The sequence below is a fragment of the Chlorocebus sabaeus genome, chromosome 10 (assembly GCF_047675955.1).
Source record: "Chlorocebus sabaeus isolate Y175 chromosome 10, mChlSab1.0.hap1, whole genome shotgun sequence".
Taxonomy (NCBI): domain Eukaryota; kingdom Metazoa; phylum Chordata; class Mammalia; order Primates; family Cercopithecidae; genus Chlorocebus; species Chlorocebus sabaeus.
The window spans coordinates 114,294,349-114,311,882 of NC_132913.1; the positions used below are offsets into that span (position 1 = coordinate 114,294,349).

At 40.5% G+C, this 17,534-nt stretch overlaps 1 protein-coding gene across 1 annotated transcript in view; it reads right to left on the reverse strand.

Moving 5' to 3' along the window:
* Positions 1-13,118: 13,118 nt before the first annotated feature.
* The window catches only part of IRS1 (insulin receptor substrate 1), a 62,940-nt gene continuing 58,524 nt past the window's right edge, over positions 13,119-17,534 (reverse strand). The window contains exon 2 of the mRNA XM_007966472.3: positions 13,119-14,355. The gene's annotated coding sequence lies outside the window, so the exon portion shown is untranslated. The remainder of the gene's footprint in view (positions 14,356-17,534) is intronic.

The window sequence follows — 17,534 nt, forward strand, 5'->3', positions numbered from 1 at the left end:
CTCATCGCTGGCAGTTCTGTCTCTCAGGTCGCAGATAACAACTGTCAGATGGTCTCACTGTGAAGCAATAAGCTTCCACAAAACACGGAGGCAGGCCAAGCCCCAGAAAGCTGCAGTCTGGACAAAACACACAGCCTGGAAAGAATTAGAAGTTCATGTGCAATGAACAAAGCACCTCGGGGAAATGTAAGGGGTTAAATATAAGCACACAATGTTCCCAACGCCCTTGAACACACAAGCAGGAACATCTCACGCATCCTTGGTAAAGGGGAAAAGAAGCAAGGAGAGAAACAAGTTGATGTTCCCATACGAGAACTAAAAATACTGCTGTGAAAGGTTGGCCCCGCCTGAAAATGGAGGGAGACAGAAATGAAAGACGTTAGGGGAAGGTAAGAAACAAGATAGGAGGAAGAGGCAGAGGGCAAGGCCTGCTCAGTGCAGCCCTGCTCAAGTCTCTCTCGGCTCCTTTCTCACGCTCAGGGCACTCCCTTCATCTGGGTAACAGAGCCGGGATTGGCAGGGTTTCTCAGGACACCCTCCCTGCCGATCTCCCTTTTTTAAAGGCACTGTCGTGAGGGGAATTCAACGCACGAATGAAAGAGAAACAACAGGCTCTTCTTAAATATTTTTCTTCTTACATTTTTATCCGAAATATAAAAAGAACTGAACTCAAACCTGGCCAACCCCAGTGGCAAAATGGTGTATGAGGTATTTTCTAATGGACCAGCATCTCCAAAAGAACACTTCTGGTTCAGAACAGAACAGTAGCACTTAAATGAGCAAGAAGTGTGAGAGTGAGAGAGTCTGGAACCATACATGAATGCACCTGAAAGGTTAGCGAGCCTGGATTGATGGGAGTTTCTGGTCGCAACTCCTGTCTGGAGGAAGCAGTACAGTAGTTAGAATTAAAGGCAGAACTAGCTGGCTTGCTCCTCATTCCTGACTTCCATTTCCTCATCAGGGCCAGTCTGGTGCTCAGAAACTGTATGAACAGTGCAGTTCTGAGAAGTAGTGCCATGATCACAAAAATCCCATCTTGGCTTCATCTTGAACATTCCCTGAACATTTTTTTTTTTTTTTTAACCACAAAGATAGGATAAGGACTACAAGCAAGGAATTTCTCCTCCTGTCTAAGGCCTTTTAAATTTCACAGTTACAAAAAGGTAGAGCAAACTGGAATGAAGGAAGAGATTTTGTCCAAAAGTTGTAAAGCTGTTGAGAATTAAAATTATTATGTAATGTCTACAAAGTACTCAGGGCCATCTATGGATGAAGCATTTTCAAAATGCTTTGCCTGCGGCGGGGTGCCTTTAATAACTTCCCAGACCTCTGCAAAGTATCATCCTCCCCACGTTGCAGATGGTAAAACTATGGCATGGAGAAGTCAAGCAATTTTCCCATGGCTTCTTCGTGAGTTAGTGGAATTTTCAGGTTGGCCTAGGGCTGCCTCATTTCAATGCCAAAGCCCATTTTGAGAATATAAACTCATCTCTCCATAACTGATAAAAAAATTAAATGGCAGATTTCAATGGCATGGTCATCACTGGTGAAAATCTTTAATGGTTGATTACGGCTTCATTGGGGGTCCAACATTTTTATGGAACAAGCCCACGGTGCGCAGGCTTCTTACCTGACGTGCTATAGTGTAGGTTCTTAGAGAAGATATTTTGAGCTCATAATCTCCGACGAGTAATGTGCTTTTTTTTTTTTTTTTTTTTTTTTTCCAGAGACAGAGTCTCACTCTGTCACCCAGGCTGGAGTGCAATGGCGCGATCTCAGCTCACTGCAACCTCCATTGCCTGGGTTCAAGCGATTCTCCTGCCTCAGCCTCCTAAGTAGCTGGGATTACAGGCAACCCCCACCATGCCCGGCTAATTTTATATTTTTTTAGTAGAGATGGAGTTTCACCATGTTGATCAGGTTGGTCTCGAAGTCCTGATCTCAAGTGATACACCCACCTCGGCCTCCCAAAGTGCTGGGATTACAGGCATGAGCCACCACACCCAGCCTGTACTTTAAAAAATTTTGGCTGAGGGTTTCTTTGTGTCATGAAGATCAACTCCATCGCTGGGGTACGGAAGAGTAAAAATAGATTTCCCATTAGTAGCAACAAGGAGTTGTTTGTCTGCCAGAAGGAAATTCTTTAGTTCTTTTCCTGTTTCAGTTCTTTTTCTGCCAACATAATTAAGCAAGGTTCATGTTGGGCTAGGTCAGAGCCAGCTTGATATACTGGTGGAATCGGAGGTCATCTATAGAAGATGACTTCAGAGATGTGAGAAAAAGGGTGTTGAACTCAGACAGGACTTGAGAACACCAGTCAAGCAGGGATCCCCGGTCTCCAAAACCAAAAGAGAGGAAAAGTATATCTGTGGTGAATTTATCCAGAACTAAAATTACTCCAAAAGTTTAGAAAGGAGCTGTTTTCATTTAGCAACATGCAAGTTCTATATCATTTGTAAAGTAATTTATTTACTTATTTATTTATTTTTGAAACAGGGGTCTCACTCTGTCACCCAGGTTGGAGCAATCATAGCTCCCTGCAGTTTTGACCTCCCAGGTTCAAGTGATCCTCCCACCTCAGCCTCCCAAGTAGCTGGGACCACAGGCACACACCACCACACACAGCTACCTTTTTTTACTTTTTGTAGAGGTGGAGTCTCACTATGTGACCCAAGCTGGTCTCGAACTCCTGGGCTGAAGCAATCCTCCCACTTTCGCGTGCCAAAATGTTGGGATTACAGATGTGACCACTGAACTGGGCTCAAAGTACAGTTCTGTTGTTGTCGTTGTTGTTGTTGTTCCATGTTGACATGGAAGGGAAAAGGACCACTTCATTATCATAGTTTGCAAGGCTCACTGTCTATAACATGCTAGATGTGTCTCAACTCTCCCCCTAAAATATGTCCCCAGACTGATACCTAAAATGCCACTATTAGCAATCAGTCCCTTTTTGCTAAAGTGTCCTCTTTCTTCCCTCAGGGTAGGTTTTCTTTTTGAGGCAAATACCTAGGAGCTAATACATGAATTTCATACACCTCTGGGGAAAATAATAAGCTTATCAGACAAGTATTTGCCATTCCAGAAAGACTCTGGGTCCCATGAAAGCATTTGGTAAGGGGGAGTACCCACTCTCAGCCAAGGTGTAGCAATGAGGGGAGAAAGAATAGGGTGTGCTAGGGCAGTTCCTAATTCTATAAAATTTGCTAGGGAATTACAAAAATCATGATTATTTTAAACTCAAACACAGAATTTTATTGCAACTACAAACTACAAAACCCAATCACAGCCTTTTTTCTCTAATAAACACGGCTGAGGAGCTAATATCAACAACCTAAAGAAAAGGCTAAACTAACACGTCTCCTGCTTGAGCCTGTGGCCTCTCTCTGCCTGTCCCTGTAAGGTGCTGTTGACTGTGGAGTTGGAAGGGATGCTGGCTCACAGCCTGCTGTCCTAAGGAGGATGACTTCTTTCTTCACTTGCTGTCTCAGCTGACCCCTCAGCGTAGCTGAAAGTTTAAAATCATGAAATGTTATGCTTTTACAAACCATTTCTCTGCAATCATGGCATCCTTGGTGAATTTGCTGGAAGTCACAATCCCTTTTCCCCAGGAAGCAAAAATGGACACAGCCACACCCACAAAAAAGTCCGCATTCGATTTGAGAGCGTTGAGAAAATTCTGAACCCCAGGTTGAGATCAGATATCCCTCCTATTTTATAAACAAAGAGCTGGAGAGCCAGAGAAGTGCTTTCCTTGAAGTCACAGTTAGTTAGTGGCAAGACAAAACTAAGATCTGAAGTTTTCACACGGTCATTAAAAGAAATGCTCCCCGTCAGATTTCCATCTGTCAAACATTTCGGCAAACAGAAATGGGAGGGTTACACTATTCAGGAAGAAGTTTGTTTAGCTCAGCCAAACTTACTTTATTTTTCAACAGATGAAGTAAACCAGACTCACGACTCTACATCTTTTTTATTCACATATGGGGGATGGGACTCTCCTAACAGGAATAGTTCGTGTGTGGTGGAGAGGCGAGGAGGATGTATAATTAAATGAAACGTTTGAATTTAAACCAGAAACACCCTGCTGATGTAAAAAAAAAAAAAAGGCAAAAAAACACACAAAAGTGTCCCTTTTAGACAAATCATTAACATTTCCTCCTTGAATTGTGTGTGCATACGAATGGGGTGTGTTTGTTGGTGTGTGCGTATGGGTGGAATGTGTTTGTGTGTGTGGCTGGCTGTATGTGTGGGTGGGTGAGGTGAGGGAGTGTGTGTGTGTGTATGTGTATTTGGCTTCCGTTTTTTGTGAAAAGCAAATGAGAAGCAGCATGTACCCATTAGGGTAGGAAAAAACTTTTAATTAAGAGGTGTGTGTTAAGAGGTTAATAAGAGACAGCCAAGGAGCGCTTCCATCCTGACTCAACCAGAAGCCTTCAGAAGCGCTGGAGAAGGAAGTTGGACTGAAGAGCGGGACCTGGGGAGGGGCACGACTTGTGTCTGGAGCATCAAAACTGAAAATCAAGAGATTCTCCATGGCGTTTTTTGTCAACCAAGTGACGTAAAGGTATATCAGGATTTTAAAGGACATGGATTTCTTTTTCAGTTTCCATGTGTTTGGATTATTAATGAAACTAAGTTGGAATCCCACTTTCCAACTGGGTGGCCTTGGACAAGTCCCCTTCTAGACCTTAGGGTGTGATGAATGAATATTGGGATTTTATGATCAAAATGCCAAGGAAATGCCTTCCTAGTTTATCTATGACTCAGTTTAGAACAATGGTTCTTTTTTTTTAACCCGGTAATCCCCAAATATTTTATCCTTCTCTGATAGGTTACCATGCACTGTCTTCCTGGACAGAATTCATGTTCCTGGAACTCATCTCTATTCTCAGCACTGCAGCTGATCCCCTAAGTTAGAAAAAGAGAATGGAAAAGACCTGCCTGCTTATTGTCCCTCCTATGGGGTGAGGTCCTGTCATTCTGGGTGCTGCAATTGGCTCTGAACTTCCTGTGGACCCTTGAGGAAACCCAATGTCTATTTGAAAAGGACCACTCTAACTGATTGCTGCCTCTTTTGCTTTTTATCTAGAAAAACTGAGGCATCAACAAAAAAGTATCATCCTAGCTCTCCTCTAATTCAGCTCAACTGTATTTACTTGCCCAGCTGTAAATGCTCTGGTGTTTGTAGATAAACACTTTTAAGAAGTCCTTTTAGCACTTCAACAATGAATTGCATAAGGAGTCAGAGGGGATCATGAACTCTGTCCAACAGCACTTGTAATTGCAGCAACAAAGCTCCAGCATCTTCCAGGATAGCTTTTTCAGCAGCTCCAGGAGAATTTCAGAAGCCCAGGGCAAGGGAGTTTGCCTCAGATCCCACTTCCGTCTTGCAAACATCTATGGCAGGGGCCAGCAAACATTTCCTGTGAAGGGCCAAAGAGTATTTTACTTTTCAGGCCATTCAGTCTTTGTTGCAACCACTCAGTTCTGCTGTCGTAGTGCCACGGGCAATATGTAAATGAATGAGTGCAGTTATGTTTCAATAAAACTTTATTTACAAAAACAGGCAACAGGCTGGATTTGGCCTCAGGGTCCTAACAGGGAATTGATCTTTGATTTATAGACTATGGAGTAGCAAGATTCAATGTGGGGATTCACTAAGATTCTCTTCCTACCGCCTTTGTATTTTTAAATAATATTTAATTGTTTTCTTTCTCCTGATAAAGAGATATGATTATTATAAACATTTACAGAAAAATAGAAAAGAAAAATTATCCACAATGCCATCAGACATACCACTTCTTAATATTTTGGAACAGAGCCTTCTATTTATATATATATATGCATATATATATATATGCTTATTTTATAGTATTAGGAAAATTCTGTATGATCTTGTATATATAAAAATTTGCCTAATACCCTTATTTTCATGCTACTTCCTACATAAGTTTAGACAAATTTTGCTGATTTTTTCTTTATGGGTTGTTTGCTTTTCAGGAGCAATGAGGAACTCCAGCTGTATCATTTCTTCTCTCACATTTACAATTATGGGATTTTAGTCCTTGAGATTTGGGGCAACTAACATAGAAATGGAAGCAGATAGGATATTGCCTAATGAACTCCAATAATGTGTTTCTCCAAGGTCAGGTGTAGAACGACCCCAGAGAGAAGGGAGAAGGGTGTGTGTGTGTGTGTGTGTGTGTGTGTGTGTGTGTGTTTGGGGAACCATTTATTGATCTAGTTTCCTGTAGCCCTTGTTAAAGGTATTGTTTTATGCCCTGTTGAAACTCTGATGCAGGCGGTGTGCAGCTGAAGCTCTGAAAAACACTGAGTGTGTATCAGAGAAGAGCTTCAATCACTCATTCGCTTCAGGTGAGGACTCATTCTCCAATTCAGATGATACTCAAGCATCTGCCTCCCATTTTTCCCATTGCCAATCTTGGCCATTTTTCTAATCACTGATATCCCTAACAGATAATAGTAGAAGTTCTCATTTAAAAGGGTTTACAGGAGGTAATACATAAAACCTAATGTCTAAAACCACAGCTGTTAGGATTTCATGTGGCTTTCACATTTAACCTACTGTCCCGTGTGTTCCTAAAATAAAGCCAGATATTTCAATCCTGTTGCTGAAAAGAGGTGCACTTATTGGGAAAATCAATAGGGAACCAGAAAATGACTTTTGACACAAATGATCTAAGCTAGACACCAAGACAAAGAATGGAAATAAATAGAATAAGCCCCTGTTACCTTGTAGGGTGAAAGTTATCAGTTGGACAGAGCTTTACTTTCAGGCTCATGTGAGATGATGTTTGCTCAGCGAATTTGCTACACAAGGCAGCTGGAGTAACAGTGTTTTTAATTAATGGAAAATTATTTTTTAAGTACTTGGAAACCAGAGATTTGCAGTGAGAATATAAACCATCAAGAAGTCGTCAGGCCAAGCACAGTGGCTCACGCCTGTAATCCCAGCACTTTGGGAGGCTGGGGTCCTGTCCTTGAGTGGACTACTTAAGGTCAGGAGTTGAAAACCAGCCTGGCCAACACAGTGAAACCCTGTCTCTATTAAAAATATGAAAATTAGCTGGCATGTTGGCATGCACCTATAATCCCAGCTACTTGGGAGACCAAGGCAGGAGAATCTCTTGAACCCAGGAGGCAGAGGTTGCAGCAAGCTAAGATCCCATCACTGCACTCCAGCCTGGGCGACTGGAGTGAGACTCCAGAGTGAGACTACGTCTAGGAGAGAAGAAAAAAAAAAAAAAAGAAGTCCTCAGTGTGGAAAGCAGTTCCTCCCCTTAGCATCCTGTGACCACAGACTTACTCCTTATCTACCTCTGGGTTGCTGGGAAAATAAAGTAATTGATATAAATTCTAGTACCTAGCCTACAATGAATGCAGAATGAACGTTGCCATTGTTTATAATAGAATCAGTGAAGTAATTACAAATTTTCCTTGACCATTAATTCTCGAAGGCCTTTCACTGACGTTTTACTTGCTATTTTGTTTCTGTATGTATATAAAGGTAATAAGACAATTATGCTATAAATTGCACTATTAATTCGTTCCAACTAGACTTCCCTCAAATTAATACGAATTAGTGATGTTTACATATAATTTCAATAGGGATTAAGTGATGTTTGCTTTGCAATATCACTGGGAGGGAAAAATCAGTGTTTAAGTATAAACGGAGGAAGATAATATAAAGTGAAGATCAAATAATGACTTCTAAGTATTTACTAAATCGTGTTGTGTGCTGCTTCCTCACAATAAAAATATCACTTACACTGGCAGACAGAAGGAAGATCCCTCTAGCGTGGTGCACCAAATAAGGGTGGAAAAGTCAATATATTCTCAGTGGAGCATCATGCTCATAAAAATTTTTGTAATCATATTACATTTTTTTAATTAAAAGTTTTTTGAGATGGGGTCTTGCTCTGTAGCCCAGGTTGGAGTGTGGTGGTGTAATCGTAGTTTGCTGCAGCCTCAACCTCAGAGGCTCAAGCAACCTTTCCACCTCAGCCTCCCAAGTATCTGGGACTGCAGGTGCACACAACATCTGGCTACATTTTTTAATTGGTTTTACTGATAGGGTCTCACATTTTTCTGCAGGCTGGTCCTGAACTCCTAGCCTCAACTGATCCTCCTGTCTCAGCCTCCCAGATTATAGGTGTGAACCTCCTGAGATTATAGGTGTGAACCACCATGCCCAGCCTTAAATACTAAAGTGTCCGTTAATGCGAGTTTGCCCTACAACGTAGGACACATCAATCATCTTCTATTTTAAGTTGTTTAAGCAAGATAGCTCAGAGAAGCAGGGGAGGGCTTGACTGCTTCGATATTGGCAACATGGTTTATTATTTTCAAAAATTATAGGTGTTGTTATCCTTTCTAGTGGTGAAAGGACCCACAAAACTCCAGTTGTACAGAAATAAGGATTTCCCAAACTTTCCAAGCAGAAAAGTCACCTGCTTAAAAGTACACATGCCTAGACCACTCCAGGGAATCAGGATCTCTAATAGCTGCTCTATTGTAATCAGACAAGTTTGGGTAACTCTTTCCAACACTGGTTCTTAGCACTGACCACTTGCTAGAATCTGCTGGGAAGCATGAAAAACAGCAGCAGCAACAACAGTGATAATGGATGTCCAGGCCCTACCTCCGACCAATTCAGTCAGTATGCATCTCCTGAGTTGGACTGGCTATGGATGCGTTTTCTAAAGCCACTCAGATCATGCTAATATGCAGCCAGGCCTGAGAAACACCAGCTGCTTTGCCTCAGTACTCAGTGTCATCAGAACTAGCAGAACTGGCCTCTTCTGGGAAGAAGTGGCCTCTTGCTAGGTAGAAGTGTGGGATCTCAGGCCTGGCCCCAGGACCTGAGATGGCGATCTGCATTGGTTTTTTTGTTTTTTGTTTTTTTTTCCCCCGAGATGGAGTCTCACTCTTTCACCCAGGCTGGAGTGCGGTGGTGTGATCTCGGCTCGCTGTAACCTCCGCCTCCCAGGTTCAAGTAATTCTCTGCCTCACCCTCCCGAGTAGCTGGGATTACAGGCGCCTGCCACCATGCCCAGGTAATTTTTTTTTGTATTTTTAGTAGAGACAGGGTTTCACCATCTTGGCTAGGCTGGTCTTGAACTCCTGACCTCATGATCCACCCGCCTTGGTCTCCCAAAGTTTTGGGATTACAGGCGTGAGCCACGGCACCCGGCCGAACAAACTCTTTAATAGATCTATGTGCACACTAAAGGTTCAAGTATGCGTATCAAGGGAACAGAAACCTTTCCACCGCGAGGATGGATTTTTACTCCCCTCTCCCCCCTCCCTTTGCCAGCACACCATCAAAATCAGCTTAAAATCTTTCCTGAGGTTTTTTCTTTATACACTTGGCCAATCGAAAGCCAACTGAAGAGTGGTAGGGTGAGGCCCACGTATCTGCTCCAAAATCATTTAGGAAAGTATGTTAAATAGCATACCCTGCTCTTACCCAATCAAATGTCCCAGCCCAGCAACATTTAATTGGCAGTTTGTTTCATGTCCAGCAATCAAAGACGTTAAGGACCACTAACATTTACATCCATGAATTCATTTAGACAGTTTTCTTTAATTGATGATGAAGACACTACAATTCTAAGTACCAGACAGAATCAAGAAAAAAAATTGAAAATAAGCATAACACTATAAAGAAAACTTGGAAAAGTGAAACACTTCTAAATAAAAAATATATACCTGGCCTGGTACCCATTACATATATACATAATACATGTTATACACATATATACAGTAAATGTTTTGGTAGCAATACAGACCATGCATTGGTCTTTGTGTACACAGATGAAGTAGCACCGGGGACAGCACCACTATCTTAAGATGATAAACCAAACTACACATACATTAAATGAAAATACATATGTGTTTAATTTGGCCCACCTTGTAGCTCAGAGGTGTAAGGAAAGTACTTTGCAAGAAAAAATTGTTTTGGGAACTACATTCTTAAGCCAATGGCGAAGTTCTAAAAAGAAAAAAAAAAAAACAACCTACAAATGTCTATGCAAATACGGACAAGTTTTCCTGTTTACTGAATTTGTCCTCCTATGGCATACTGGTTAACAGCATAAGGAAAGAGAGATTTAAATGCCAGGTGAATGGCAGAAGTCTAAAACACCAGATCTTTTTGGTGTTTCCATCACAAATCGCAAGTCATTCACAGACTAGAAAAGAAAGATAACTCTCCACGTAAGTCATGTGTTTTCTAATCATATTAGCTAATTATAAGCTCTTTATTCATAATAAATTTCTCAAGGAGGGTTAAGCACCTCCAATATCATTCCACCTCCTCCCTGCACTTAATGTGATGCTCTGTTTGCAAGCAGTGGGAGACACACAATAGACTACACTTTCTCTACCCATACTTAGGAGACAGACTTACAGAACTATGGAAGGACTACGAAGATCTTCTGTGGCGCTGCCTCGGAAATGACCCACGGCACCAGTGTTTATTCTCGGTGTTCTAATGACTATGAGGCTGTTTTTGTTCTCCATAACTGAGCTCACATTCTAGAGGTGTTTTAGTCTTGGCAAGGTCATATTTCCTCACATTCCTAGAAGAGCATGCGTCTTCCTCTCAAGTTTCTCACAGGCCTATACATCTATATACATATATAGATGTATATATACATATACATCTATATATCTAGTGTGTGTGTATATCTATATACACATGCACACCCCCCACACACGTCACATACACACACACGTCATATATATATATATACACACACACACACACAACATTACCTCCAACTAACATTCATCATTCATGGTATCCTAGGAACATTAACTCCCATGTCAAGTCATTGCAAAGAAGAAATTTCATATTGGCTTCCACCCATTCTCCTTCCTATTCCTACCAAAAGGGTCCTGTCTCTCGCCAGTCGAGGTCTTGATTCACAGTGTCTGGATTCAGGGCCTCCTTGTGTGATGGACTGACCTACAGAGCGCTCTGCAAAAGCAGCATGAGACCAAATATAGGATCACTGTCACCAGCAGTTGGAAGACTGCCCATGGATACTATTTTTCACGGCTCTCATTGTCAGTGGATGGTGAAACCCTTCCCCTCGCCACCGCCCTTTTTTTAACCACCTGCAGTAAATAAAATTAAAGTTTCCGACTTTGTGGTATATTGCACTCAGGATGCAAAACTGAATAAAACAGGGCTTCAGTATTGTAAAATACTGTTTCTTACCCTACAGAAAAATTGTTTCTTAATACTTCCAATGTCTCCAATTTAAATGATAGCTAGAAGACAAAAGCCAGAGAAGGAAAGGTTAAAAATCTCTACTTCTGGCTAGATGATTTTTAGTAGATCCATTTTTGCAGTCACTAGATTAGTCAAGAGAGTCCTTGACCTTTGAAAGTCAGCAAGAAATAGCCACAAATGTAACATCAGTACTGATTTGTCATTATTGACTCAGGTGGTTGATCATTAATGGATTCTCTTCACTTCTAGCTGGTTCTAGGGCCATTCTTTTGCCCAGAATGAAGATATCATCAAAGTCATGAAACATATTTGTTCTTTTCACAAAAGAGGATTTTAAAACTCTGCCTAAGTCTCTAAGGAAGAACACTGTGAGAGGTTGGTGTCAGGAAGAAAAACCCACTAACTTCTAGGTTAACCAGAGGCCACTAGAAGCCTCAATAATGAAAGCCCTTGGCTGGCCTACAAATCCTTTGAAATGGATAAAAGCCAACTCTCCTCTATGGGAACTGAACACAAGGACTTAGCAGCTGATGTTGCTCAAAGGAAACCCTTCATGTTGCCAGAGCATGAGTTTTTGGTTTGAGTACCAGCAACTTCCAGTTTTAAATTGGTAGTTTGACGCCACCATCAAAACCAGCTCAGGCACCACTAGAAGCAGCTTAAGTAAGAATTTCTACCTTTATGCGATTTGACTCAAAAAGTCAGAGAAATAGAAACCAAGAGATAGATTTTTCCAGTCTGTTCATTTCTGCTCTCATCCAAAACATGTTGATAATTCCACATGCAGAGGTATATTGGTAACACATATTCAAAGTGTAGGTTTCTTGAGAAATAATAACCAGCTTTACAGGAAAATGGTTGGGAGTGACTTTGTTCATTGATTTCTCTTTAACTATTTCAGTCCTCAAAGGAAAAGAGCAGGGCAGCTTGCTCTCTTCTTCCACTAGCAAGAGTATGAATCAGAATGCTTGAAAATATGAAAAGTTAGTTTGACTAAGAAAGTCTTTTTTACAAAAGAGTAAAAAACAACTTTCATATCAGATTTTCAAAATGGGTAGTCCTCTCTACTAATAGGAAATGATGTAATTCTGCAAGTTCCTTGAAAACAATAGATTCTTATGACTCTAGACCCTATTTATCTTAGAAATTGATGAGCATGCAAATGATTAAAATCTACAACAATCAACATTGCACAACAGTCTGTGAGGTACATGCCATCTGGTTGAATGAACGGTAACACGGGCCTCAGCAGTGTGAGGGGTTCCATTTATCTCTGCTCCCTTTTGAGTAGAGCTGGGGTCCCCAAACAGTTCATCAGGAGGCAGCAGCCACCACAATGCCCTCCAACCCTGGCCCCTACTTTGTAGTCCCCACTCCCACCCAGGGAGCTTAGGCGTTCAGAGAAATAAAATGTTGCTCCTTCCAACAGTAGGGCTGGGAATTCCTGAGAGAGAGATAGAGGCTCCCACAGACTCAGAAGGAGCCTGATGTGTGCATTAATTCATTTAACCTTTCGGAAGTTTCCTGGTAAAAAAGATTTAAAAATCTGTCGGCAATATCTTTAAATGCATTCATTGTCATTCCTTTTTCACATGGAAAAAATTCCAAGACGTGTATACTTTCCAAACAAGAAAAGAATTAACATTTTCACTGCTGGCTAGATGTTTCAGTAGCAGATCATTAAGCTTTTATGTGCTCTCTGTATACTGTGTTTTATTAACTAATCACTAATAGGCCAGCACCCACCAAGGCAAATTGGCCAATTACATTCAGTTAAATAATGTAACACTGGAAGTTCTCAAAAAATATGAGATAAGGTAAGGGTCTTAGGGAAAGTGACACGTAGCCCTGGTCATAATGCAAAACACTTTCTGGAATTTTAATTTCTGGTTAGCAAGACCTCACTTGTCTTATCATCTTTCTCAAGACAATGCAGGAAATGAAATATATCATAATGTGTGCACAGAAAAAAAATGGTGGGAATAGAGCGGAAACTTACAGAAGTGGTGGGGGGAGGGAGAGAAGAAAAGATCAACAGTATCTAGTTTATTATGAATAGAAAGACATTTCCAGAATTTACAAACACCCACATTGTTCATTCCAAAGACAGTTTTTGATTTGAAGGAATCACCCATCTCCTTCTCTTTACAATATATACAATGGAAGACTTTGATTTCCTCTTCTTATAATTTTGCTTCCATTCAATTGCCAATTTTAAGCTGACACTTAAAAACACCCAGTCAAATATATCCTTCTTCAGTTTAATTAACATGGCCTATTTTCTTATAGGAAAAAATACAAAATTAAGAGTACTTCTTATAAGGAACTCAGCTCAACATCAGATTTATATTACAAGAGATAGTATCAGCAAATATAACTATACAATTGAGGACCATCTATGGCACTATGATTCTTATATTATTTTTTCTGAATTACAATCTTAAAAACAAGGATCATACCCTATTCTACTCTTTTAAGCCTTGTTTTAAGCATTTGCTCCACTCTTTACAACAGAACATTGTATATCTCCGTCCCACATCCAAAAAAAAGATGTGCTATAAGAGAAGTTACATTTTCATTAAAAAAATTACACATATAAATCAAAACCTATGTTAAATATTTAATACTCTCTCCACCCAACGTGAACAGTTTTGTATGAAATAATTTACAATGATGCTTTGTCGTACACAGTTTCAGCAGCAGATGAAATGGATCTTGTAAATGCATTGAAAGTAAACCCATTCTCTCATGACACGGTGGTGGGCACATCAGCTCACTGTAGCCAGCTAAGTCCTTAAGGTTGAAGATGAAGTTTATGCAGACTCCTTGTTCTGGTGTCACAGTGCTTTTTTTTTTTTTTTTTCTTTTCTTTTCTTTTTTTTTTTTTTTTTTTTTTGCTTGGCACAATATAGAATGTGCAGTTCAGTCAATAAAATCCTGAGGATTGGATAAAGTAAACAAACTGAAATGGATGATTCGTACCATCTACTGATGAGGAAGATATGAGGTCCTAGTTGTGAATCATGAAATATTTAGAGTCTGGGTACCCATGAGTTAGAGGAGGATTTGCTGAGGTCATTTAGGTCTTCATTCTGAAAAGAAAAATGAAAGAATTCATCACCACAGGCATCTCAAACTGCACAATCACTATTTCAGAACCTTTCTTTTACAAGAAGCAGTGTCATATAAACTGAAATTACAGGAACAAATAGTACTGTCCACCTAAATACGATCAACAAACTGTATTAACTTCTTATTTATTTCAAAATGCAAGAGCCTAAAGAAATCACTAACTAAAAGTCATCAATGTGGAATCTGTAAACCAATCAACATGAGCTGGATGTTTCAGAGGTTTAGCAAAGGAAAAACAGAAAATTCTTTGGTGTTGTGATGGAAGCAAAAACATACACTATAGTTGCTATGTAAAATGACCATCCAGTATGAGCGAGTTGTAGTCAGTCTGTGTTCCATCTCCCTCTGGTTAAAAGTCAGCTGCAGAGTTGCAGAGCTTCACATGACAGAATCGGAAATCAATTTTTAATGTGCACAAACATTGTTTGACATGAGAATTTTAGATGCAAAGGGAGACCTAAGCAAAACAGACCTACTTAATCATTAAATAAGAAAACAAAAGGATTCAGATTTACGTCTAATAGAAATAAGTTATTTAGGCAGAAGCACAGCATTTCTTCTTTGCAAGTCAAGAAGGTAAATTTTAAAGGGGCACTATCCATGATTCCCCTTCAGAGTGAAGACTCTTTTTCAACTTCATAGAGCATCTTTTACTCAAGGATTACATTACATAGTCTTTTAGAGGTCCTTATTTTTCATGCATTCAAAACTTATCTATAAATATCAGTATCTATAGAGTGCACCAAAGGGTATTTAGCAGAGAGTAAATAAGAAATACTTGTTAAATGAGTACATGGTTGCACTAAATACTAGGAATTGTAGAGACTTGAATTCTGTCAGAAACTCTGCCTTTTAGTAATTCTAGAAAGGAAGGCAAGTTCTGTTCATAAATACATGGCATGTGAAGCAGACATCCGTACATGCTATGATACATGCATGGCGGCAATAGCTCTAGACACGTGGAGGATGGAAAGAATCCTCCCAGCTGGGGGTGTAAGGGAAGCACCTCACTGACATACCTGGCTTGGTTTTAGAAGAAAAAGAATAATTTGGGGAGGTGAAAACAGGGATTGTGTCTATGTTGCTTCAGTGTTGCAGTCCTAGAACGTAACACAAGGCTTGCCACATAGCGGCACTTAATAAATAGGAGTAAAATACATGAAAAGGAAAAGGACACTTCCCATTGAGAACATATGACAAGGTCCTACGGGGTGAGATCGCAGCCGTGAGCAGGCTCAAGTAGAGGAAGTGGCTTCTCTGGACCCCAAGATATCTAAGGAGGGACAGAAGGAATTAAGTCTACGAATGTAGGTTAAGGTAGATGGTGAAGAACCTTGAATGACAAGCTAAGAGGTCTTTATCTAATTATAGAGACAACAAGGACATGCTACACTGACATATGGTCAAGATGTAGCAGTAATAAGCCACATCACCTACAAGGATAGTGACAACTTCCAAAATACACACAACATAAGTGTGGACCAATATATTAGGTTGGTGCAAAAGTAATTGTGGATTTTGCCATAAAAGAAATTACAAAACCCACAATTACTTTTGTACCAACCTAATATCTTTTTCCCTCTGTCTCCTCTTGAAGGGAATGATCATAGCTGGGATCAGTCATCATTCATTACGCCATGGTTTTCTGATAAGTCAAAGTTACCAAATGAGGACTCTAGTTTTAGGAGATTTCTGTTTATTTTTAAATATTAACTCTGCCTCTAAAAGACAGGTAAACAAACTATTTTTTTAACTGACTAATGAAGACTTGGCATGACGATCCCAATGTAAAAACAAACAAAAAATGAAAGCATTCCAAGTTTGCCCCTTTAATTGCCAGAGAAACAGGATTTACTCTGTGGGTGTCTACAAATGAAAGGAAAGCCCATCCCTTCACAAGCCATTGGTATGCTAGGAAACTCCCCACAACAAGCTCCAGATCTCTTACTGTCAAGCTTCTCCTGAATGCATACAGGAATGTTCCCACTAGAATTTCTAGATTAGCGCTTAACAGAGCTTCACAGCTCTGGGCTTCTAATTAGGCAGGAAGGCCATACTTTATTAAAGGACTTGTGACAAACAAACTGCCGAATATAAAATGGGGGAAAAGCAAAGGGCATATGGTATGTTTTTCATTTCCTATCTGGCTCTTCTCCAGAAGGGGTGGGTGAACAGCTTTGTACAGGAACACACTGTACCCTCTTTTATCATCACACGTACCAACCTGCATGGATGCATAAGGACAGAAACCCCGGGCCCTTTGAGGAGAGGGAAAAAAATGTGGCTTCACTGGGTGCTGAAATCTATTGCTTTGGGCCACTTGGAAATGATCCCTGTCATTATCCACAAGTATGTTCAAAGGGCAGGGAATAAAAGGACATATCAGGTCCACTGATACCTTCCTTCCAAAGTCTTACTTAGCACACTACTTTTCAAAGTCCCTTATCTGAAGTCCTGATCAACACTTGTCTCAGCCACAAATGCTGCCCGTTGGTGGCATTCAACATCAGAGACTATGAAAAAGTGAAAGTAAGTGGTAAACAGTGTGAGGCAATGCTGACGAGGGGGTGGCAATGGGAACAGGCAGTAGAGACCTGGACAAACATAAAGGGAAAGTCTGAAGTTCACACCTGTTTGTCTTTGTACAGGACGTGTGTATCTGTGTATGCACATAAAGTTTAGCTACATGGACATCCTTCAGTGAGAACTGTCCTTCACAACAGCCACCTTGGGGGCTGCCTACTTATTCCAGTCATGTAGCCATTGTTTACAGCATTTTTGGAATGCCTGCTCGGCCTTGGGCATATTCTTTTGAATAGTCTCTATAGTAGCCAGTCTTAGCCCTCTGAGAACATGTTTGATCTTTCGAGATGGCCAAAAAGCTTCAAGAGCCAAATATGGTGAATAATGGGACTGACTAAGCTGGGCAATAGTTCCCAGTGAGGTATTATCTAAAGCCAAAGAGCTCCGAGACTGAAGTTCCAAAAGCAGAGTTGTATACGACACTTGCTCTGATGAGTTTGTTGGTAAGCAAGTCTCCTTACTTTAGAGACAGACCTCAACACAAGCTTAATGAGACTAAAGTTCATCTGTCTGTATCTCTCTAGCTCCACACACTCACAATCAAGCAAGGCTGAAC